Source organism: Papio anubis, chromosome 6 (genome assembly GCF_008728515.1).
Source record: "Papio anubis isolate 15944 chromosome 6, Panubis1.0, whole genome shotgun sequence".
Taxonomy (NCBI): Eukaryota; Metazoa; Chordata; class Mammalia; order Primates; family Cercopithecidae; genus Papio; species Papio anubis.
The window spans coordinates 52,344,155-52,363,372 of record NC_044981.1 but is presented as its reverse complement, the minus strand read 5'-3'; the positions used below and the strand labels follow the sequence as shown (position 1 = coordinate 52,363,372).

Sequence of the window (19,218 nt, the reverse complement as noted above, 5' to 3'; positions counted from 1 at the left end):
TATGGGCAAGCTTCAGTCTCTTATAAAGCTACTTTTTCTGGCCAGGCGTGGTGGATGACGCCTGTAATCCCAGCCTTTGGGAGGTCGAGGTGGGTGGATCACGAAGTCAGGAGATGGAGACCATTCTGGCTAACGTGGTGAAACCCTGTCTCTACTAAAAACACAAAAGAATTAGCCAGGCGTGGTGGTGGGCGCCTGTAGTCCCAGCTGCTTGGGAGGCTGAGGCAGGAGAATGGTGTGAACCCCGGAGGCGGAGCTTGCAGTGAGCCAAGATTGCGCCACTGCACGCCAGCCTGGGAGACCAGCGAGACTCTGTCTCAAAAATAAATTAATTAATTAATTAATTAATTTTTTAAAAAAGCTACTTTTTCCGTAATTAACAAATGCAAGAGCCTATCAGTGCTAGACTGCCCAAGTTGCATAGTAAGCCCATGCTTAGAGAACCAGCAAAGCAAGAACACATGTAGAAAATATGTTGGTCAGGCTGCAGTGGAGAAGGATTTCCTATTTCATAGAAATGCTATCACATTTCTAAAATGGGAAAAATCTAAACTTGGGTAGGCTTTTTCATGCATATTTTTTCAGGTTTGCATTATTTTATTTTGAATCATATGTGGCAGATGGGGATGGGGAGCACCATATACTTTTAGATGATAATTTAGATGTTAGTTTTCTGTGTTTCATGAGCAGCTGTGTGTACGGAGTACTATATTAAGTATATTTGCTGACAAAAGTGAGAAGACACTTGAAAGGAACTTACAATGACGTAGGGACCACCCCAGGCTACTTTTTTCCTCTTCTTGTCTATATTTAATTGTGAAAATGTTCAAACATATTAAAATGTTGAAAGACTTATACAATAGACACCATATACTCATGCTACAGACCGAATGTGCCCCTCCAAAATTCCTATGTTGAAATCTGAGTCTCTCATGTGATGGTATTAGGAGGTAGGATTTTGGGTTGCTGATTAGGTCGTGAAAGTGGAGCCTTCATGAATGGAACCATTGCCTTTCAAAAATAGGCCTCAGAGAGCTCCCTTGTTTTTTAATCTGATCTTGATCTCATGCCTTGATCTTGGACTTCCCAGCCTACGGAGCTATAAGCATCTAGTCCCAACAGTTGTTAGAGAGACAGGTGACCTGTGTAAAGCATCAGGGACTGTCCCTCTGTTTCCATTGAGATTCCCATTAACTATCCACATTCATTCAGAAAACTTCTCAAGGTGCTTGGAGAGGCTGTTTCCTGGTCACCTTCTCACAGTATTGTCACCTTTTCAAATGAATCAACAGAACTCCATTTCCCACCTTCCCAGCTTTACTCCTTTCCCTTTTCTGATGAGGTACCTTAAACCAGGGTAATACATCCAGAGTGTTTGCAGAATAGTGAGCTTTCTGGAGTTCTTCCAAACAAAAATGTAATACCTCGGAAAAAAAATGTTTAGAAAGCCCAACACAACAATCACTTTGGGAGGCCGAGGTGGGAGGATCACGAGGTCATGAGATCGAGACCATCCTGGCCAACATGGTGAAACCCTGTCTCTACTAAAATACAAAACATTAGCCAGGTGTGGCGGTGCATGCCTATAGTCCCAGCTACTCAGGAGGCTGAGGCAGGGGAATTGCTTGAACCCAGTAGGCGGAAATTGCAGTGAGCTGAGGTCGCACCACTGCACTCCAGCCTGGTGACAGGGCAAGACTTCATCTAAAAAATAAATAAATACAAAACCAACAGAACAATGGTAGAGGTAGATGAAGAAGAATGAAGAATTATTATAGGGTGGCCTGTGTTTGAAGAATGAAGAATTATTATAGGGTGGCCTGTGGTTTAAGTACTTGGTCAGTAGAGTCAGCTGCCTAGATCTCAGTCCCAACTTGACCACTTACTAGTTCTATGATCCTGGGCAAGTTACTTAATCTCCCTGTGCCTCAGTTTCCTAATTGTAAAATGGGTTCTTTTTCAAGTACAGTATACACTCACTTCCAGCAATATGACTGCTAGACATGAAGTGAAACCTTACCTTGCAGAGCTTACAGAAAAACCTGGAGAAAATTTTAAAAACCTGGCCAAGCACCAGGACCTGAAGAATGTCTGGGCCCAAGTCAGGAAGGACACATAGGAGATTGGGTTTCTTTCAATGCTGAGATTCTCAAGGTTGACATCTACGGTGAGTAAAATAGAGCCTCTCCAACATCCCTCCCTCATAGAGAAAGCAAGTAGTAATATTCACTTGGTTATTTTTGCCTTGTCTCTGGTAAACTGGTAGGAGTGGGGCAATCTTTTCTGCAAAATTATTAACTACAGTCTCACAACAAAATGGGTTTGGGTCTGGAGTTCACACTACTTGTGTGGTTACTGCAAACCCACAATATGAAAATTTAGCTTAAAGAGATCCCTAACCCAAGTACTTCAAATTCAGAACCTCAAAGATTTCTCACAGGTAAAGGTTGAAAGAAAAAAAAATTCAGACCTTACAATTAAAAACCAGAAAACACAAAGGAAATAAGTCACTTGAGTGAGAATCAGCAAAGTGATGAATCCCAAGAGTAGACTCACAAACACTTCCAATGCGGAATTACCAATGAAAACAGAAGAAGTGAGACTTAGATCTGAAGAATTTATCTAGAAGGCATCAGAGAGAAATGAAGTGACGAAAAGATGAGGAAAAAGTACGAAAGCACAATAGGCAATTCAGAAGGAGGTAATTGAGAGAATGAGGAGGGCAACACTCAAAAGACAGCACCTGACAACTTCCTAATACTGATGCAAGATTCCAGTCCTCCCATCAGGAAGCCAAGCAGGCTGAATACAGAGAAATGACACTTAGATATGTTATCATGAAGCTGTAAGACACTAGAAAAGGAAAAAGACACTAAAAGCTGTTAGAGAGGAAAGATAAATTATCTACAAAGAATTTACAGTTTGATGAATAGCTAACTTCTCACAGAATCATGAAGTCAGATGCCTGTGATATAATATCTTCAAAGAGCTGAAAGAAAATAATGGTCAATCCAGAAATCTAAATCCAGTGTTCAGCTCTGGTGCACAGTAGAACAGCTACAACAGACATTAAAATGTTGAGATCTCTGTCCTACTGACTGGTAAAGAGCTGCCAAACTGAGCCTGCCCTCTGACCAGGCACCTACCACATGGCTGCCACCACTGCCCCCTCCCTGGGCTATCCCCTATCTAACAACTAAATGTCAGTGAGCCATACAATGGGGAGCCTCCAGAACCATTACACTCTCACTAACCCTCCTTCCTTGGTTCCCACTTGTCCCTCTCTGTCTTTATTTCATCCTGACTCGAGCAAACCTACTGCTCTGTGGAGAAGATGGCAGCCTTTGGACAGTGCAGGCAAGTACCCAGAGCCTATGTGGTTCCTCCGGCTGCACCTGCCCACCGCTAACAAGCTGTCCTTCAGAGCTGCTCTTCTGTAGCCACTGGGGGGAGCCGCAGCCCCTGTGGATTTTGACTCCAGGAAAGTTGGAAAGGGACAGGAGGACAGTAAGGTACTAGGGCCTGCCAGCTGTCACACAGCCTGGGCTCTGCTGGTACAGCAGGCACTCCCATGGTGAGAATCTTTAATGATGGCAGATCCAGCCTATAAATTAAATCAGTAGTTACAGTCTTCCCACAGAGAACACACAGGACCCAGACGGCTTACAAGTAAGCTCTCCTGAGTATTCAAGGAACACATAATTCCAAGCTTATACTAGTTCTTTCAAAGAAAGAACAACAGGAGACACTCCCCAGCTCACTTAATGAGGCTTGTGTAAACATGCTGTCAAATCAGACATGAACATTATACAAAAGTTAAATTCCGGGCCATTTAAGAACGTAGATGCAAAAGCTCTAAATAAACCATTAGCAAACCAAGTCAATAAATTCACAAAAATGATAATGCACATAATCAAGTTGAATTTATTCAAGGTGCAAAATTGGCTCAACATTAGAAAAACCTAGGAATGTAACTCACCACAATAACAGATTCAAAGAGATAAATCATATGATCATCTTAATAGATGCAGAATAAGCTCCAATAAAACTCAATAACCATTTATGACTTTTTCAACAATCTCTTAGCAAACTAGGAATAAAAGGGGAATCTGCATGATCTGATAAAGCATACCAATTTTTAAAAACATGCAAATATTTTGTGTAGTGCAAAACATTAAATGGATTCCCTTTAAAATCAGAAACCAAAGAAGCCTAATTGCTATTTTGTATTTATTGTATTGGAGATACTTGCCAGTGCAAGACAAGAAAAAGAAATACAAGGTGTAAGGATCAAAAAGAATGAAATTTCTCATTATTTGCTAATAATATGATTATCTACATTAATGAGTTTACCAAGTCTGCAGGGTGTAGGATCAATACACAAAAACTTACTTTTTAAAGCTATCCACAAATAAAAAGCGACTTAAAAGAAGATACAACTGGGGACTCTGCTTCTGATAAAAGCAAATCAGATGAATTTAATTTGCACTCACCATCCTCTTAAAATAACTGGAAAATCAGTACCAAATATATAATGTCTTGTAGCTCAGAGGGCAATAAAATAGTAAAGGGTTCGCCGCAAAAAATATTTTTAAAATGTGGCAAACCACAGTGGTCACCAGGAATACGGATTCAGAAAGGCAAAATGTAAAAGGATGGGGAAAATCTTAGTGTACTCTATTAATATCACACAAAGTAGACATTAAAGTAAAAAAAAAAAAAAAAGACTTTAAGAGGCAATGAGGGACATTTCATAATGATAAACATGTATTTAATGAGAAAGAGTAAAGTTTAAATAATAATGTGGACTCACACTGCTGCCTGATTCCATTTCCATAAAATGCTAAACCATATTATTTAGAAATTCTTACAGAAGTGACAAAATTGTGGAAGGACAGGAGGGAGAAAAGGAAGTGAGGCTGTTTTCTAAGGTCCGAATAATGATTGTGTTTCAAGTAGAGGAAGTGGGTTGTGAATAGACAGAGGCGCTCACCAAGCTTCAGGCAATGTTCTGTTTCTTCACCTGAGCAGTGATTATATAGATGTTTATAATAATTCATTAAGCTATGCAATTTTTATGAATGTCTTTTATTTTATAAGAACAAGGTTTAGAAATTGACACTTGTAACAGCTACAAAAATAAAGTTTTGCAGAAAATTTTAACTCTATGGAAAGGTAATAAAAAGGCCTAAGTAAGTGGAAAAACATGGATAGAAAGATTCAATTCTGTGGAGACATCAATTCCATCCAAATTATCATATAGATTTAATGTAATATACATTGAAACCCAAACATGTATAAATTACAAAATCAACCTGACAAGTTAATTTTGTCATTTATATGAAAGAGAGAAGAATGCATAAGTTAAGGTTCAAACAGAGAAGCAGAGGAAGAATATATATATACACATATATGAATATATACGTGTGCATATGTATACACAAATACAGAGAGAAATACAGAAACAGAGAGGCAGAGAGGGACAAAGAGAAACAGGGAGAGACATAGAAATTTATTGCAAGGAATTGGCATACATGATCTCAGGGGCTGGTTAAACAAGTCCCAAATGCATACAGAAAGTCATCGTGAGCACAGTGAGACTTCAGAGGAACGAGCCACAGCTCTCATCAACAGGTGAAATTTCTTCTCTCTCCTGGGGAAACCTCAGTCCTGCATTTAAGGCCTTCTAACAAATTCAATCAGGCCTACCCAGATAATCCAGAATAATCTTCCTTACTTAAAGTCAACTGATTAAGGGCTGTAATTCCATAGGTAGAATTCTTTCACAGCAGCACCTAGATTATGTTTGCATAACTGGCCTATAGCCTGGCCAAGTTGACAGCAAAAGCACCATCAGAAACAGACAAGGCATATCTACCAAAATAGGTAGACTTGACCCCCCAGGTGTCGAGGCTTATAACACTATATTAATTAGGACCATAGAATTCTGGGTGGACTCCCACTAAAGAGATAACAGAGATGTACTCTGCTGGCATGCCATGCTTCCTGTCCCAAATCCTGGTGCCAGGACAGCCTCTTCAGATATGAAATGCTTACCTGATCAAGCGTTTTGGGATTATACACACAAGCATGCACACACACATATTCCACATGGATTAAGAAATTAAAATGTTAAATGTAATTTTTTAAAAATTTAGTAGAGAATCTAGGAGAATTGATTTATGACTTCAGAGAAGGGAAGGATTTCTTAATGCAAACCATAAAGGAAAGCATTGGTATATATGACTACATTAAATTTTTAACAACTTCTATATATCCTACTCATCAAAGACATCACCAAGTTAAAAGACAGGCCACAAACCAGGAGACAACATTTGCAATACACTTGACAAAATACTTAAAATAAGAAATGCCTATTACATAATGAGAACAATAAACTCTATAAAAGCAGGCAAGACAGGAATAGGAATTTCACGAAAGAGAAGATTGTACCTATAATTCCTAAAAAGAGACGCAACCTTATGAAGTCAGGAATTGGATTAATCAGGAAATGCAAATTAAATATCAGGTATAATTTCATATATTGTGAGAGATCAGATATCATTTCACAAATATGTTATGAAATATGCATATATGCATACCACCAGATTGATAAAAAGGTAAAGTCTGATAGTACTGACAGTAAGGAAGGATATGTAACGATAGGAATTCTTAAACCATACTGAAGTTATTATTAACTGGAAAATACATTGAAAAATATCTTGGTGTAAAGATATAAATTGGGCATGCATATATTCTTCCACTCAGTAATCCTATTTCAAGGATTGTAACCAAAGAGAAACTCTTGCAGAAGCACTGCAGAAGCCGTGTTTAAGAATGATCATGGCTGGGTGCGGTGGCTCACACTGGTAACTCCACCACTCTGGGAGACCGAGGTGGGCAGATCACCTGAGGTCAGGAGTTTGAGATCAGCCTGGCTAACATGGTGAAACCCCGTCTCTACTAAATATACAAAATTTGCTGGTCATGGTGGCACATGCCTGTAATCACAGCTACTAGGGAGGCTGAGGCAGGAGAATCACTTGAACCCAGGAGGCAGAGGTTGCAGTGAGCCGGGATCGCACCACTGCACTCCAGCCTGGGTAATGGAGTGAGACTCCATTTAAAAAAAAAAAAAAAGAATAATGATCATAGGCTGTAGTGGTTCCCAACTGTAATCCCAGCACTTTGAGAGACTGAAGTGGGAGGATTGCTCGAAGCCAGGAGTTTGAAACAAGCCTGGGCAACAAAATGAGACTCCCATATCTACAAAAAAATAAAATAAAATAAATAAGAAAAAGAATAATCATAGAAGCAGCATTCATAATAGAAAAAAAGTCTTGATGTCAATCATGAGTAGAACTAATATATTAGCTTTGATATATTCATGCTACAGAATATTATACAGTGGTGAACAAAAGGCCAACTACCAATATTAACATGATGAATCTCAAAAATATATGTGTAAGCACAAGATACAAAAGAGCATAGACTATATATTATATAAACATCAAAAACAGGCCAAATGAATGAGTCAATTAGTGGAATATGTATGTGAGTTAAAAGTAAAAAGAGAAGCAAGAGGTGGATAAAAATTCTGGAGACTCATCCTGTCTGGAGTATGGGCAGAGAAGGGTACATGATCAGTTAAGGCAGACAGAGGAATTCAGAAACACTGGCAATGTTATACTTCTTGAGATGGTGGGGTGTATGTGGGTGCTTATTATATTTCTATTATTATTCTTTTAAGTAAAGAATTAGTTATGTGTGCCTTACATTTTTAAATAACTTTTAAGTTCAGGACTACATCTGCAGGATTGTTATATAGGTAAACTTGTGTCATGGGGGTTTGTTGTACAGATTATTTCATCACCGAGGTATTAAGCCTAGTACCCATTAGTTGTTTTTCCTGATCCTCTTCTTCCTCAAACTCTCCACCCTCCAATAGGTACCAGTGTCTGTTGTTGCCTTCTATGTGTCCATGTGTTCTCATCATTTAGCTCCCCCTTATAAATGAGAATATGTGGTATTTGTATTTCTGTTCCTATATTAGTTTGCTAAGGATAATGGCCTCCAGTCCCATCCATGTCCCTGCAAAGGACATAATCTCATTCTTTTTTGTGGCTGCACAGTATTCCATGGTGTGTATGTACCACATTTTCTTTATCCAGTCTACCATTGAAGGGCATTTAGGTTGATTCCATGTCTTTGTTATTGTGAATAGAGTTGCAAGAACACACGCATGCATGTGTCTTTATGATTAAACAATGTATATTCCTTTGCTTATATATCCAGTATTGGGATTGCTGGGTAGAATGGTAGTTCTGTTTATAGGTCTTTGAGGAATTACCACACCACTTTCCATGATGACTGAACTAACTTACACTCCCACCAACAGCATGTAGTGTCCCCTTTTCTTTGCAATCTCACCAGCATCTTTTTTTTTTTCACTTTTTAATAATGGCCACTCTGACTGGTATGAGATGGTATCTCATTGCGGTTTTGATTTGCATTTTTCTAATGATCAGTCATGTTGAGCTTTTTTTCATATGCTTGTTGTCTGCACGTTGTGTCTACTTTGGCAAAGTGTCTGTTCATGTCCTTTGCCCAGTTTTAATGAGGTTGCTTTTTTCTTGTAAATGTGTTAAAGTTCCTTATAGATGCTGGATATTAGACCTTTGTCAGATGCGTATTTGCAAAAATTTTCTCCCATTCTATAGGTTGTCTGTTCACTCTGTTGATAGTTTCTTTTGCTGTGTAGAAGCTTTTTTGTTTAATTAGATCCCATTTGTTAATTGTTGCCTTTGTTTCAGTTGCTTTTGGCGTCTTCGTCATGAAATTTTTGCCTGTTCCTATATCCAGAATGGTATTGCCTGGGTTGCCATCCAGGGTTTTTATAGTTTTGGGTTTTACATTTAAATCTTTAATCCATCTTGAGTTGATTTTTGCATATGGTGTAAGGAAGGGGGTCCAGTTTTAATCTTCTTCCTATGGCTAGCCAGTTATCCCAGCACCATTTACTGAATAGAGAGTCCTTTCTCCATTGCTTGTTTTTTTCAGGTTTGTCAAAGATCAGATAGTTGCATGTGTGAGGCATTATTTTTTGGGCTCTCTATTCTGTTCCACCGATTTACGTGTCTGTTTTTGTACCAGTTTCGTGGTGTTTTGGTTACTGTAGCTCTGTAGTGTAGTTTGAAGTTGCATAGCATGATGCCTCCAGCTTTGTTCTTTTTGTTTAGGATTGCCTTGGCTATTCAGGCTCTCTTTTAATTTCATATACATTTTAAAATTGTTTTTTTCTAATTCTGTGAAGAATGTCATTCATAGTTTTATAGAAATAGCTTTGAATCTATAAATTGCTTTTGGCAATATGGCCATTTTAATGATATTGATTCTTTTTATCCATGAACATGGAATGTTTTTCCATTTCTTTATGTCATCTCTGATTTCTTTCAGCAGTGTTTTATGGTTCTTATACAGATCTGTCATTTCCCTGTTAGCTGTATTCCTAGGTATTTTATTCTTTTTGTGGTAATTGTGAATGGAATTGCATTCCTGATTTGATTCTCAACTTGATGGTTGTTGGTGTATAGGAATGCTAATTTTTGTACCTGATTTTGTATCTTGGGATTTTGCTGAAGTTGTTGGTCAGATCAAGGAACTTTGGGGCACAGACTATGGGGTTTTCTAGGTATAGAATCATATTGTCTGCAAACAGATAGCTTGACTTCTTTTATTTCTATTTGGATGTTTTTTCTTTCTTTCTCTTGCTTGATTGCCCAGGCTAAGATTTCCAGTACTATGTTGAATACGAGTGGTGAGAGAGGGAATCCCTGTCTATTTCTGGTTTTCTGACTAGCTTTTTCCTATTCAGTGTGATTTTGGCTGTGGGTTTTTCCATAGGTAGCTCCTATTATTTTGAAGTATGTTCCTTCAGTGCCTAGTTTGTTCAGAGTTTTTAACATGAAGCGGTGTTGAATTTTATCAAAAGCCTTTTCTGCATCTATTAACATGTGGTTTTTGTCCTTAGTTCTGTCTATGTGATGAATCACATTTATTGATTTACGTATGTGGAACCAACCTTGCATCCCAGGGATAAAATCTACTTGATGGTGGTGGATAAGCTTTTTGATGTGCTGCTGGATTCATTTGCTAGTATTTTGTTGAGGATTTTTGCATCAATGTTTCTCAAGGATATTGGCCAAAGTTTCCTTTTTTTGTTGTGTCTCTGCCAGGTTTTGGTATCAGAATGATGCTGGCCTCATAGAACGAGTTAGCGAGGAGTCTCTTCTCCTCAATTTTTTGTAATAGTTTCAATAGGAATAGTACCAGCTCTTATTTGTACATCTGGTAGGATTTGGCTGTGAATTCATCTGGTCCTGGGCTTTTATTTTTTTGATTGGTAGGCTATTTATTACTGATTCAATTTCAGAGCTTGTTATTGGTCTGTTCAGAGATTCAATTTTTTCCTGGTTCAGTTTTAGGAGGGTGTATATGTTTAGAAATTTATCCATTTCTTCTAGATTTTTCTAAGTAGTGTGAATAGAGGTGTTAATAATATTCTCTGATGGTTATTTGTATTTCTGTGGAGTCAGTGGTAATATCCCCTTAGTCATTTCTAATTGTGTTTATTTGGATCCTGTCTCTTTTCTTATTAGTCTTGCCAGTGATCTATTTTATTGATTTTTTTTTAAAAAAAGCAACTACTGGATTTTTGGACTTTCGAATAGTTTTTCTGGTCTCAATTTCCTTCTGTTCGGCTCTGATTTTGGTTATTTCTTGTCTTCTGCTAGCTTTGGGGTTGGTTTGCTCTCGGTTTTCTGGTTCTTTTAGTTCTGATGTTAGTTTGTGAAATCGAGATTTTTCTGTTCGATATGGGCATTCAGCACTATAAATTTCTCTCTTAGCACTGCCTTAGCTGTGTCCCAGAGACTCTGGTATGTTGCATCTTTGTTCTCATTAGTTTCAAAAAACTTCTTGATTTCTATCTTAATTTCATTATTTACTCAAAAGTCATTCAGGAGTAGATTATTTGATTTTCATGTAATTATATGGTTTTGAGCTATTTTCTTTGTTTTAATCTCAAATTTTATTCTTCTGTGGTCTGAGACAGTGGTTTGTTACAATTTCAGTTCTTTTGCATTTGCTGAGGATTGTTTTGTGCCAACTTTAGAATAGGTGCCATGTACAGATGAGAAGAATGTATATTCTGTTGTTTTTGGGTGGAGAGGTCTGTAGATGTCTATCAGGTCCATTTGATCCAGGGCTGAGTTCAGGTCCTGAATATCTTTGTCAATTTTCTGCCTTGATGATCTGTCTAATACCGTAGGTGGGGTGTTGAAGTCTCCCACTATTATTGTATGGGAGTCTGTCTCTTTGGAGATCTCTGAAAACTTACTTTATGAATATGGGTGTTCCTGTGTTAGGTGTGTACATATTAAGGATAGTTAGCTCTTCTTGGTGAATGGAGCCTTTAACATTATGTAATGCCTTTGTCTTTTTTGATCTTTGTCAATTTAAAGTCTGTTTCATCTGAAATTAGGGTTGCAACCCCTGCTTTTTTCTGTTTTCCATTTGTTTGGTAGATTTTTCTCCATCCCTTTATTTTGAACCTATGTCATTGCATGTGAGATGGGTCTCGTGAAAACAGCATACCAGTGGGTCTTGGTTCTTCATCTAGCTCGCCAGTTCATGCCTTTTAATTGAGGCATTTAGCCCATTTACATTCAAGGTTAATATTTACATGTGTGGATTTGAGCCTATCATCATGATATTAGCTGCTCATCATGCAGACTTGTTTCTGTGGTTGCTTTAGAGAGTCACTGGTCTATGTATTTAAGTGTGTTTTTGTAGTGGCTGGTAATGGTTTTTTCGTTCCATATAGGGCTTCCTTCAGGAGTTCTTGCACGATAGGCTTGGTGTTGACAAATTCTCTCAGCATTTGCTTGTCTAAAAAGATCTTATTTCTCCTTTGCTTATGAAGCTTAGTTGGGCTGGATATGAAATTCTGAGTTGGAAATTCTTTTCTTTAAGAATGTTGAATATTGACCTCCAATCTCTTCTGGCTTGTAGGGTTTCTGCTGAGAAGTCTGCTCTTAGTCTGATGGGCTTCCCTTTCTAGGTGACCTGACCTTTCTCTCCAGCTGCCTTTAACATTTTTTATTTTATTCTGACCTTGCAGAATCTGATGATTACATATCTTGGGGATAATCTTCTTGTGAAATATCTTACTGGGGTTCTCAGCATTTCCTGAATTTGAATGTTGGGTCCTCTAGCTAGCTTAGGGAAGTTCTCATATATGATACCCTGAAATATGTCTTCCAAGTTACTTATACTCTCCCCATCTGTTTCAGGGACACCAATTAGTCATAGATTTGATCTCTTTACATAATCCCATATTTTCTCAGAGGTTTTGTTTGTTCCTTTTTATTCTTTTTTTCCCTATGCTTGTCTGACTGTCTTATTTCAGAAAGCCAGTCTTCAAGTTTAAGATTCTTTCCTCAACTTTGTCTATTCTGCTATTAATAATTGTGATTGAATTATGAAATTCTTGTAATGTGTTTTTCAACTCTGTCAGGTCAGTTACATTCTTTTCTATAGTAGCTCTTCTGTTTGTCAGCTTCTCTATTGTTTTACTGTGATTCTTAACTACCTTGGATTGGTTTTCAATGTACTCCTAAAAACTCAATGATTTTTGTTTCTGTCCATATTTCTGTCATTTCAGCCATCTTAGCCTTGTTCAGAATCCTTGCTATCCTTGAGATAGCATTGTTGTTTGGAGGAAAGAAGGCACTCTGGCTTTTTGAGTTGTCAGAGTTCTTGTGCTGCTTCTTTCTCATCTTTGTGGGCTGATGTTTCTTCAATCTTTGCAGTTGGTGACATTTAGATGGGTTTTTTTTCTTCTATCTTATTTGATGACCTTGAGGGTTTGATTGTGCTATAAGGTAGTCAGTCAACTGGCTTCATTTCTGGAAGACTTTAGGGTGCCAACACTCACTTCCCAACTCCTGGACTGTGTGCTCTAACTCTGGGGGACTTGTATCAAGCCTGACTTTGTTCTCTGGCTCCTTGAGGTTAGGAATTATCTGCACTATGGAAGCCAAGGTGCTCCTGGACCACTGGTCACTACATCTTGATGTGTGGTGTCAGCTAAAGGGTTTTGTAGTGTGGTGGCAGTAGGATCCATCCTTGTTTGCATGTGCCAGCAGCAGTGGGAGTGACAACCCAGCGGGGTACACACTCGCTGTCTGCAGCAGGGTACTAGCAGGTGCCAGGGTGCCTGCCTCCATTTGGGCATTCACAACAGTGGTGGAGGCAGCATGGCTCAGGAGGGCAGGGGGCCCCTGCTGGTGACTGCCTACAGATGCACTGGGGGTGATGTTGGCATGGGGTCAGGGCACTGGTGGGCACAGGTCTGTGTGCACTCTCTGCGAACCACATTCAGGGGTGGTCACTCAGAGATGGAAAGAATCTTCTGTTCTCTGTTCCTAGTTTCACTCCTGAGGCAGTGTTGGTGCAGAGATGGGGTGCTGGTGGGGGTGGGGCTGGCTGGCTCTGGCCCCACCCAGTCTGCAACTGCAATGGCAGTTCCTCCGTGGTGGTGATGGTGTGGAGTGCGCTCCCACCACAACAATGACAGGACAGGGTGCATGCACATATGCACACTGGCAGGGCAGGAAAGGTGACCCCCTTGCCCCCTGCATACACACCCCAGCAAAGCAATGTGTGGGGGTGTCCATGGGCCTGGGGGAAGCTGCAGTGGAGGGAGGAAGTGGGCAGGCTAGTGCATGGCCATGGGGGCCACCCTGCTGGAGCTCTCTGCTTGTCAGGCACTGTCTGCCAGCACAGGAGTTATGATGCAGGCCCCCAGGGCATCTGAAGCTGCTTGGCAAGCAGGCACGGCCAGCCTGGGGCCCAGGGAGAGGCCAGCAGACCACGGGTTCTCAGGTTGGACTGGCCCCATCTGATAGGCAAGACCATCCTGCAGAGTTCAGGTCTGACAGTTCCTCTAGGGCCAGAGTCTCTCCTGGGAGTAAGTCAAGCCTAGGGGATGGGTGTCACTGGCTGTGCTCCGCTACAAACGCTGCTGCACTAAACCTCCGGGCTCCACATCAGCTGGTGTGCTGCCCCTGCCACTTCTCTAAGTAGTCTGTTTGCCAACTCTGTGTGGCAAGTGTCTGTAGTGGTCAAGAGGATTCCTCCTGCTAGGATTCCAGAGGCCTGTGGCAAGAGTGGGTTGCTCCTTACCAATTCAACTCGGTCACTCTCGTGGAGCCACTGCAGGCCAGGAACGAGTCCTGGTACATGGTAACCCCATGCAGGGTTCCCAGCTTCCTCCACTCTCAGCCCAGCTTCTGAGTCTTCCCTCCGTTAACTCTCAGTGCCTTCCCTCTGAAGATCTGTTAGGAGTGTTCCAGTCATCTGGGTCCCTCAGTGGCAGCTGTTCCACCTGTCTGCGTAGTGAGCCATCTTGCCCAGTACCCTCACATATTTATTTTCTTTTTCTTGTTTTATTTTTTGAGATGGAGTCTGTTGCCCAGGCTGCAGTGCAGTGGCATGCTCTTGGCTCACTGCAACCTCTCTCTCCCGGGTTCAAGCAATTCCCCTGCCTCAGCCTCTGGAGTAGCTGGGATTACAGGTGCGCACCACCATGCCTAGCTAACTAATTTTTTTGTATTTTTAGTAGAGACAGGATTTCACCATATTGACCAGACTGGTCTCGAACTCCTGACCTCAGGCAATCCACCCACCTCCGCCTCTCAAAGTGCTGGGATTACAGGCGTGAGTCACTGCTCCCAGCCACCCTCACGTATTTCTTGATATAAACATAAGTTTACAGGTAAGGCATATGCCTTAGAAAGGTTGGATGTTGGCAGGCTCCAGAAGCAACATGCTAGAGAGAGCAGAGGCCTCCTATCGCATTCCCAGAGGATGGTGGGGGTGGTGGCCCCACTTCCAGTACAAATAAGTAGCCCTTTCACAAAACTGTTTCTTTCTGACTCACTCCTACTGAGCCTGCCCTCTAAAATCAAGACCTCAGTCCCTGAAGCCAAGCTTGCCCATATTTAATTCCATAGCAACAGGAGTATTTATTCCACACATACCTTCCAGTGAAAGGAAGCCATTTTGCAATTGATTTGTGGCAAAATGAAGGTGATGTTCTAGCCGCTGACATCACGATCACTCCCACACCTGTGCAGCCACCAGCAAACCTCAGCTGTAATATTCCAGGTTGCAGTTTTCTTCCACTTGGCTCCTTTTAGCAGCCCAGCTAAAGCCAGGTCTGAAGATATTTTATCTTCTTGGCATTTTAGCTTAACATGGATTTCAGATCAAGACACTTTGCCAGGGAGAACATGGGGTTTAAAGCCAAACTCCTCAGGAGGTTTCGGTCTTAATCAGAGTGTCTTCTGTACTTCATGAGATTCTCACTACCTGAATAGATTCCCTGTGATTCTGTTTGCTTTCCTCTCCAAAAAGTTGCAGAGAAGGAGCAAAAAATAACACATATTCCTAATCTTGAGATGTCTGAAGTGTGAAAGTAGTTTTATGAAATAGTATTAAAGTGCATGAGAAAGTAGCTAACAAGAAAATAGGCTCAGTTCTTAATTTCCTTGTGTCGTATTTTTTTACTCTTAGCGAATAACGCCTTTGTTCCCAGCACAACCTCAGTTTCAAAAGCACATCATTTTGCCTTTCAATTTTCTTTCCTTTAATTTTGGCAAAAATTACTGGGAATAATAAACATGGCACTGTCTTCAAAAGTCAAAAACATAGGTGAACACATTTAATTGACTTATTGAACAAGACTGATGTGGGGAAATATAATCATAAAACAGTTTTATGTTTATGTTCTGTGCTTCCCCCAGGCCCTTGGTGAGAATGCAGGCTGTCCTTATGATTTTTCTGGTCACTTATAGCTACTGCAGACATCCTCAAAGCAGAAATCTGAAACTACGAGCCTTTATCAGAATCCAAGCAGGCACAGGATATACAATTGTGCCTTCTCCCCTTCCTCCAGCCAGGCCTGGCCCTGGGCAGGACTCCAGTCCTGCAGAAAGGGCAGTGTCAGCATCTCTTCCCTTTCACCGCCAGCATTTCTCCTCTGCTTCTGCCAGATTTCTTGCCTGGTGTTGGACTGCCCCTCTGTTGTTGAAGAGAGAGGGAGGGGAGGTAAGCGGGGAAGGAAAGTTCTCCCAGTTGGCACTGTTGTAAGCTGGCTTCATGCATTCTGAGCCTGGCAGTGAGGTAGAGCTGTTTCTCTTGCTGGCGCTTTTGTGGAAGTTTTTGGCAATCATCAATGTGTGTCTTTCCCTGCAGTTCTCTTGACCCAGGCCTGTGCGTCTCTATCCCAGCTGGTTGTTTGAGGTTCCTAGGTATCTAGTTCCATCTTCAGCTTCTCTCTGCTGACCTGTATGAACCTCTCCAGGTAGCCCCCTTAGACAGGACTTGAAGTAGCCCCATGCTGCATCTTTCATTTGCACCTGGATGTTATCCAGGGGAAAACTCCTGACGACCTCTGGAAGGTCTGGTCCATCCCAGCCCTGAAGCCTCTCTTCTTCACACCTCTGCCCAGCCAGTCTCTGGACCTTTACTCTGGAGAGTGCCAGTCTTCAGACCATGCTGACCCTGTAACTCTAAGAGGTACATATCTAGCTCTTTGGGGGTGGTCTGTTGAAGCTTCTGCAGGGCTTGAAGATGGGACAAGCACCCCTCACTCCTCCTTCCTAGTGGGGGTTGCTGAGGCAAGGGCTGACTCACAGTACACTTGTAGCTCTTTGTACACTGTCTCCCCAACTGTCTTATCACCCAACATCTCACATCCTTGGTGCATGAACAAGGTTTAGAAGTCATCAGTCCAGCTCTGACCCCCTCACTTTTGACAAATCTTACAAAAGGGGATGGTCTCCCACACAACTAACTTCAAAAAGGATCTCATACAAACATTTCATTTAACATATTATTCCACCCAGTAAAGAGCTAGGTGACTGCATCTTTGTGCAGAGCAACTGGACATACAATATGAGACAAGAAATGACAGAGTGAGATTTCCTCTAAGCAGGAGGTGGTTTGGGCAACAGTATTTCAAAGAAGAGCATTGCATGAAGGCAAAAGTGAGTAAATACATAGGAGAGGATTTTTATTGTAGAGATGGGAGAAGGAACAGATGTTTGAAAGGAGGAGGGTAGGCTTTCACAAGTGAAATATGAAAATGAACAAATCTTAGATAAATAAACTTTGTGCAGTGTACTTAGTCTGTGGGCCTCCTTTTATCCTTTCTAAATAGAATGTCCTATTCTGCTGATTTTATAAATATTATAAATATTATATATTTCCTAAGTAAAGAGATCATTTTAATTACGAGTAGTGACAGAAGAGGAAAAAGGTGCTCACTCATTTAGGGCATGAACAGAGGTTATTCTGTGCCAGATCCTAGAGGAATAAAAACCAATAAGATACAGCCTCAACTTGCAGGTAGTTAATTTCTTAGCAGGAGAGAATCTAGAAGGGGCTGTTACAGAAGGAAACCCTGGAAGTGAGTTGTGATAGATAATTGAAGTGCAATGAAAAGCCCTTGTTGGGAAGGCCATTCCAGCCAGAAGGGGTGGCACAAGCAAACACCTCTCTGAAGATTAACGTTGCCTGTAGCATAAACTGAAAAGGTAGGCAGGAGCTAGTTGGATCAGGGTCTCCTCTGCCTCTCTAGGAGATTATATTTTACTCTTTGCAATGAGTAAACTCAGAGCATTTTAAGGAGGAGAAAATGAGAATATTTCTTGAAAGACCCATCTTGGTGGCAGGTTGAAGAGTGACACACAGGATTTCGAGACCAAAAGCAGGGACAAGTGAAGACCACTGCCAGCTCAGGTGAGAGTAGAAGCAGATGAAGAGTTGGGCCAGTTAAAACACTTCTCAGGGAATTAATCCATAATGAAGGCTGCATTAATTAGAATGTAGGCTAAGATTCTATAACAAGGAAACACAAAATATAATAGCTTAAATGTCTCATAGTACTCCAAACATGTGTGGATGGGCTAGGGCAGGGATCACCAGTGACAGCCTGGGGGCCAAATCCAAACTGCTGCCTGTTTTATAAATAAAGTTTCATAGAAGCCGAACCACGCCCACTCATTTCCCTGTTGGCTATACCTGCCTTCCTTCTACATAGATAGTTGAGTAGTACGACCATGACCTTATGGCAAGAAAGGCCTAAAATATTTGCTATCTGACCCTCAGCTATCCAGTAAACCACTGGTCTGGGACAATTAGTTTTCTCTGAGTTTCACGTCATCCAGGAATCCAGGCTGGGATGGTGAGCTCAATTATCTCCAACCGGGACCTTCCACCCTGGATCCAGGGAGTTTACTACAATGGTCACCAGTTCCCAGCCAGAGAGCCCCAGGCTGCTCTCAGCCTAGTAAGTGACCCAGCCCTACACAGCTTCAGAGAAGACTGGGAAATGCAGACTCTAGCGACTTGGCCATAGGTCCAGCTGAAACATCACCGTCACTATCTACTCTAAGACATACATACTCACATTTTGACATCTCTCAAACCAGCATTCATTTTACAGTTATTCTGTCTGGACTGAAGTTGTGTTTTTCCAGAGTTCATTTGCATCTGTTTCTTCCGGTAATCTAGGCACATTCCCAACATGAGACTACTTTAAATTTATTTCTCCGCCTGACAAAAAAACTACAGGAACAGGGGTCAAACTAGCCCTTTTATAATGGCATTCAACCCACCCATGAGGACAGAGCTCTCATGGTCCTGTCGCTCCCCTCCTAACCTTGCCACAAGAGCAACCAAATAAATTTCAGCTGAGTTTTGAAGGGGACAAACATTCAAATCATAGCAATACCTAAAGGACATAAAATTACTATCTTGAGGAGATGTCTGTACTCCCATGTTCATCACAGCATTATTCATAATAGACAAGATATGAAAACAACCTAGGTGTCCATTAAGAGATGAATGAATTTAAAAAGTGAAGTGTGTATATCTATATCTATCTACCTATCTCTCTAGCTAATGAAATATTACTCAGCCTTAAAAAAGAAAAAAATCCTGCCATTTGCAAAAACATGGATAAATCTTAAGGAATTTACACTAAGTAAAATAAGGTAGTCATAGAAATACAAAATTGCATGACCTCACTTTTATGTGGAATCTGAAAAAGAGTAGATGGAACTCACAGCTACAGAGCATAGAATGGTG

The 19,218-nt window shown here is 40.9% G+C and overlaps 1 long non-coding RNA gene across 1 annotated transcript in view; it reads left to right on the top strand.

Annotated features, from left to right (window-relative positions):
- Window positions 1-2,096: 2,096 nt before the first annotated feature.
- LOC103883734 overlaps window positions 2,097-19,218 on the top strand; it is a 37,695-nt gene continuing 20,573 nt past the window's right edge. The window contains exon 1 of the long non-coding RNA XR_004184307.1: window positions 2,097-2,167. This is a non-coding gene — a long non-coding RNA (uncharacterized LOC103883734). The remainder of the gene's footprint in view (window positions 2,168-19,218) is intronic.